The sequence below is a fragment of the Pinus tabuliformis genome, chromosome Q (assembly GCF_031772625.1).
Source record: "Pinus tabuliformis cultivar Carrire ecotype Pingquan chromosome Q, CPIR1, whole genome shotgun sequence".
Lineage (NCBI taxonomy): Eukaryota > Viridiplantae > Streptophyta > Pinopsida > Pinales > Pinaceae > Pinus > Pinus tabuliformis.
Window position 1 is genome coordinate 906,385,507 of NC_142296.1, and position 5,438 is coordinate 906,390,944.

Here is a 5,438-nt window from a genome sequence, read left to right on the forward strand (position 1 = left end):
AGAAATTCTTTATTCTGGCATTCATCACTGCTGCTCTCATAGTCCATAGGATTAGGACTAAGTGGAAACTGTGACTCTCGATTTATTGGAAATTATTCATCCTGGCCTTCATCACCATTGCTCTCATAGTCCATAGGATTAGGACTAAGTGGAAATTGTGACTCTCAATTTATTGGAAATTATTCATCCTGGCCTTCATCATCACTGCTCTCATAGTCCATAGGATTAGGCTTTAAGTGGAAACCGTGACTCTATTTATTTGAAATTCTTCATCATGCTCTTCATCATTGTTGCTCTCATAGTCCATAGGATTAGGAATAAGTGGAAACGTGCCTCTTTATTTATTTTAAATTCTTCATCCTTCCCTTCATCAGTGCTACTCTCATAGTCCTTAGGATTAGGACTTAGTGGAAGATTTGACTCTCTATTCATAGTGAAAGAATTTTCGTTATATTTATCAATATGAATAGAGTTGTTAGGCAGCGAAGATGTTGATGCTTCACAACGCGAAACTTCACTATCAGAAGAATCCATGACTTTCAAACACAAGAGGTTGATTAATACAAATGCACTCTCTCCTAATGATAATATATAGCTTAAAGAATGAAAATTTCCCTCTAAAATTTTTACCTGAAAATTTTCACTCCAAAAATTTCGTTTCATGTATTTCCCTCCAAAATTTTCGTCTACAATTTATTGAAAAATTTTAATTAAAATTTTCTCAGGAAATTAATCTTTTAAACTAAATCTTTAAATTAAAATTTTAAACTAAATCTTTTACTTAAACTATATAGCATTTACTAGACCACTGAATATATATTTTTAAATTTTTATTATATCTTCTATCACACATCTAAAATAAATTACTATATCCTCATAACACAATTTATATGTTTAGTTTTTATAAAAAAAAATTAATACCACATTCACCATGCAGTAAAACAATTTCGTAATTTCGCTATATCATAAATTACTATATCCCCATAATACTATTTATATGTTAAGTTTTTATTAAAAAAATAAAATTAATACCACATTCACCATGCAGTAAAACAATTCCGTAATTTCCATTATATCATAAATTACTATATCGCCATAACACAATTTATATGTTAGTTTTTATAAAAAAAAATAAAACCACATTCATCATGTGGTAAAACAATTCCGTAATTTCCGCAATATCATAAATTTCATTATCGCTATTCCTCACATCACATCAAGACTTTTTAGGTTCGTTAAAAGACTTGGAGCGATTTTGTGGAGCAACTGCATTGTTATTGAAAACACATTCAATAGAAGATTATTGTATTTGAAATGTTAGTTTCCCTTTCTCTGAGTGCAGGTCTTAAGCTCCCATAGGTTTACTAGTAGTTATGTGTTAGTTGGGTTGTTATATTTGTGCAAAATACTAAACAAAAAACACATTCCTGTAAAAAAAAATGCAACTTTTTATTAACGAAATCTAGATTCCTTTTAAAAATTAAAAATTGACATGAGTCAGGCTTACTCGACAGTGCCCTGGCAGGAAACAAACCACTATGTCAATAGTGGGCGTGGTGCGCCTAGTCGTGGGATTCCCGGTTGTGGGCGTCAAAACAATATTATCTTGTGCGAAGTCAGGGGAATTATCATTGGATGAAATATGTGAAGAATTTCAAAAGTAAGTTTCTTTAATTATTTTTACTTATTTCTAAATTATATTTTTGTTTTAAATATAACATATTGTTATTGGTAATATTTGTTATACATATCATTATATTAATTTTTTTTACTTTATCTATTCAGTCACAAGGTTTACATGAAAATACAAGAACAAATGGTTAAATTGTTGAATGAAGATAGTTAAGATGATGTTGTACGCAACTACCCAGATTCAAATTCTACATCAACACTAAAAGATTTTTATCTTGCATTTAAAAAGATATGTGGATTTATGTATTCATTTTTATTCATCTGTATATTATTTTTATTTTATAACTTATACATATATTTGTTTATTTATTAAAAATGAAGAATGATGCAAATGGAGCACCAAATAGTTTCAGAAATTTTATTGAAAAAATTAAGATCGAAAGACTAAGAAAGCAATGTCTTAGTAATGTTGAACTTGATCCAATTCTTACTCATTTCATTTGGAATGGGCTTGACACTATTCAATATCAAATAATACAAGGTGATTGTGAAGACATTGCTAAACTCATACCTAAAAGGGATTATTTCATAGTTATTGCAAATGTTCCCCATGGTTTCCATATCCCAAACATTGACTATGATAATGACCCTTATACTTATCAAGATTTTAGTAACATGGTTTCGGATTTGTATAAGTCACATCATCACCATTATGGAGATTTGTGACATTTCATTTAGATAGACAATTGACAATGTTATTGACAAACTTCAAGGGGAAAGCAAACTCAAGGATGCAACTTACGTGGTAAGACGTTGAAATTGTATGTTTGATTAATGTTAAAAAATCATTTATGTACAAGTTAATTGAACTTTCACTATTTCATGTTACATTCAAATGTCAAATCTTATTAACCATGAAGATCAACCAATTATAAGCAATTGTGAGCTCATCCATGTTAAAAGTTGGACAAAAGATGATAGCTATAATTCTATGCTTCTTAATCGGGTAGATGGAAAGAGTCATATCCAAGTACTAGTTTATGACGCTGTTGTAAAAAAACTAGCATGTGAAGATAAAGAAGAAAAATGAGAGATAACTAACATTTATAAAAAACCACAGTCATTGATTAACTATCTTATAGACTTATGTTCAAATGAAGGAGATTGGGTTATGGATTTATTCTCAGGTTTAGGTAAGTTTTATTATATAAAATTGAATTTCAATATCTTTGTTCTTAATTTATATGTGATTATACTAATTTACTTCATTATTTCTTTTGTGCTTGATAATTAGGTACACCACTATCATGTTTCCTAAAAAAAGGAAGAAATTGCATTGCCATTGAAAAAGACCTAGTACAGTCCAAATTTATTCAACAAAGAATTAATGCTCTTCAATTTCTTCTAGATGCAATGCAAGAAATTGGGTTGAAGAAATGAGATTTTAATGAATCACGTGTGGCAAAAAAGGCAAAGGAACCTCAACCACCATTAGATGGAATGATTGGAAAGACATACATTAGGAGATTCACAGACATCAAAGATCTATCAAAAGAGGAAAATGAGTAAACTGAAGCAGAAAATATTGTAGAAGAAGACGATAATGAAACTCTAGAAGATGAAGAGTATGGATTACGTGATATTATTGATTAAATTTAAGTTATGCTTGGAAATCAATCTCATTTTTTGTAACTATTAATTAGTTATACTTGTAATGTTTTGACTTTGACATTTTATGAGAAAAATAAGTATTCAGTTAATGTTGTTATATGTTCAATATTTGTATTATGTGATTTTCACTTTAATTTTTATGTGAATCATTATTTTTTGAAAACAAATGTGATTATTATTATTTTTTGACATGAAATTCATAAAAAGAACTATTATTTAACCATTTTTTGTTAATTTTTTCCTATAAAAATTGTGATTTTGACATGTCATTTCTAGCAAAAAATTATCAAAATGTGTAATTTTTTTGTTATATTTATGTTCAAAATGTTTATTTTTATGTCAATTGTTAAAAATTATTGTTTTTAAGGGACAATTATTTGATGTGCACTGAAAAATTAATTAACGATATATAAATATGTAGACTATTGAAACTTTAAAATATCGACCTTTTTCTTTAACTATGAAAAACAAAGATCTCATATATATATATATATATATATATAAAGAAGAAGTCTACTTAAAAAATTGTTAAATTTAAAAAATAATTATTCACATTTAATACATTAGAAAATTTAAAGTCAAATTCTTCTAAAAAAAATGCCCGATGCAACATCACCACTTTTAAAATCAACCTACAAATCACTAACATTTTAAAAATAATGTACATCAAAAAATTTAAAATGTCAAAAACCATGCATATATATATATATATATATATATATATTATGAATCAACGCTTTTTCAAAATCGGTTGATTTTTTTGCTACCTCAAAAAAACGGGTAATCGTATCAGTTCATGTTTCAAAGTTTAGGTTGATCACTAGGAAGAGCAGGGGATGACGAAACTCTTCCATGTTAGGAATCAAGTAAAAAAGACTAGGATAAATGTCATATTTGATTGAAGTTCACATACTAATCTCATAGTGGTAGATCTGGTTAGCAAACTTGGATCAGAGGTGCATGATCATCTTAGCCCATATCGACTGGGATGGGTAAATAAGGATGTATAAATCAGGTGTTATGAACCTGACTCCATTAAAATGATAAGAAACAAACAATTACAATCTTGTTCGAGGGGGAAACCTCCTTTTATAATGAATACAATGTAGAAGACAAGATTTGATGATCTTAAAGCTAGATCTCCTTTGTGTGTGTGTATCATGAAAGGTTTTAGCCTACATTAGAATATAAAAATAAAATTGTAATGACTCAATATCTAGGGCTTAATATGGGATCCTAGGCTTGGCACAAGATATATATAGGGCTTAACATGCCTCTTGCTTTGAAATAAGTGTTGTTGTCAACACTTGCCTATCTACGAGTTTTTCTACATGAACAACTCATCTTCCTATTAGAACATATGAAAGGTAGAAATATTTTCTTATTCTTGATAATTACTTGTGATGTTTCTTATTATTACGATTCTTTATATCTTCTTTCCTTTAGTTCATCAAGCAATTACCAAAGCAACAACACATAAAACAATAGACACTAGATGTAGGCACTATACCAGGGAAAAACCCCCCCTCAAGGGGAAAACCCAGTCAAGAAATTCTTCCTTTCAATAGTATTTTTTGAGACTCTTCACCCTAGACCAAGAAAAGACCTTCCCTCCACACCAAGTCAGCCTCCCAGAATTTCGACCCCTTTCCAACAACTTCGACTAGTCAACAACTTCCGGAAACTGGCAACTTCCGGTAATAAAGAAACTTGGAAGACTTTAATATCCCAATGCAGGACACGAAACAGAGAGATAGTCACCAAAATTTTGATTTTTCCTTTCTCCTTAAACTTCCCCAAACTCGCATTCACTTCGGCTTCCTGACAATAGACTTCACACTTCTTTCCAGCTACAAGATAACTTCACACTTTTTCCTAGCTACAAGAGATATCGAACTTGAATGTGTGAATGATGCTCCAAATGAATTTGATGAGCTTGTATTTATAGGCTCCATGTGAAGTCGAATAGGGCCCTTAGGCTGACTTGATCTTCTTCTAGGCTGACATGGTGTGGAGGATACATAAATCATATTTGAATCAATACTTAACCTTTTTACATGATTCAAAGCCCAATAAGGGTCTCTTTAAAAGTAAAATAACTCTATTGAATCAAAATAAATCCTATAATTCCTAAA

At 29.7% G+C, this 5,438-nt stretch overlaps 1 long non-coding RNA gene across 2 annotated transcripts; it reads left to right on the forward strand.

Annotated features, from left to right (window-relative positions):
• Positions 1 to 1,493: 1,493 nt before the first annotated feature.
• LOC149222397 (uncharacterized) lies at positions 1,494 to 3,381 on the forward strand. 2 transcript variants are annotated; one of them, XR_016249428.1, is made up of 2 exons: positions 1,494 to 1,660; positions 2,927 to 3,381. It is a non-coding gene; the product is annotated as an uncharacterized LOC149222397 (long non-coding RNA). The 2 variants fall into 2 exon arrangements; XR_016249427.1 differs by lacking the exon at positions 2,927 to 3,381 and adding an exon at positions 1,786 to 2,370.
• The last annotated feature ends 2,057 nt before the right edge of the window (positions 3,382 to 5,438 follow it).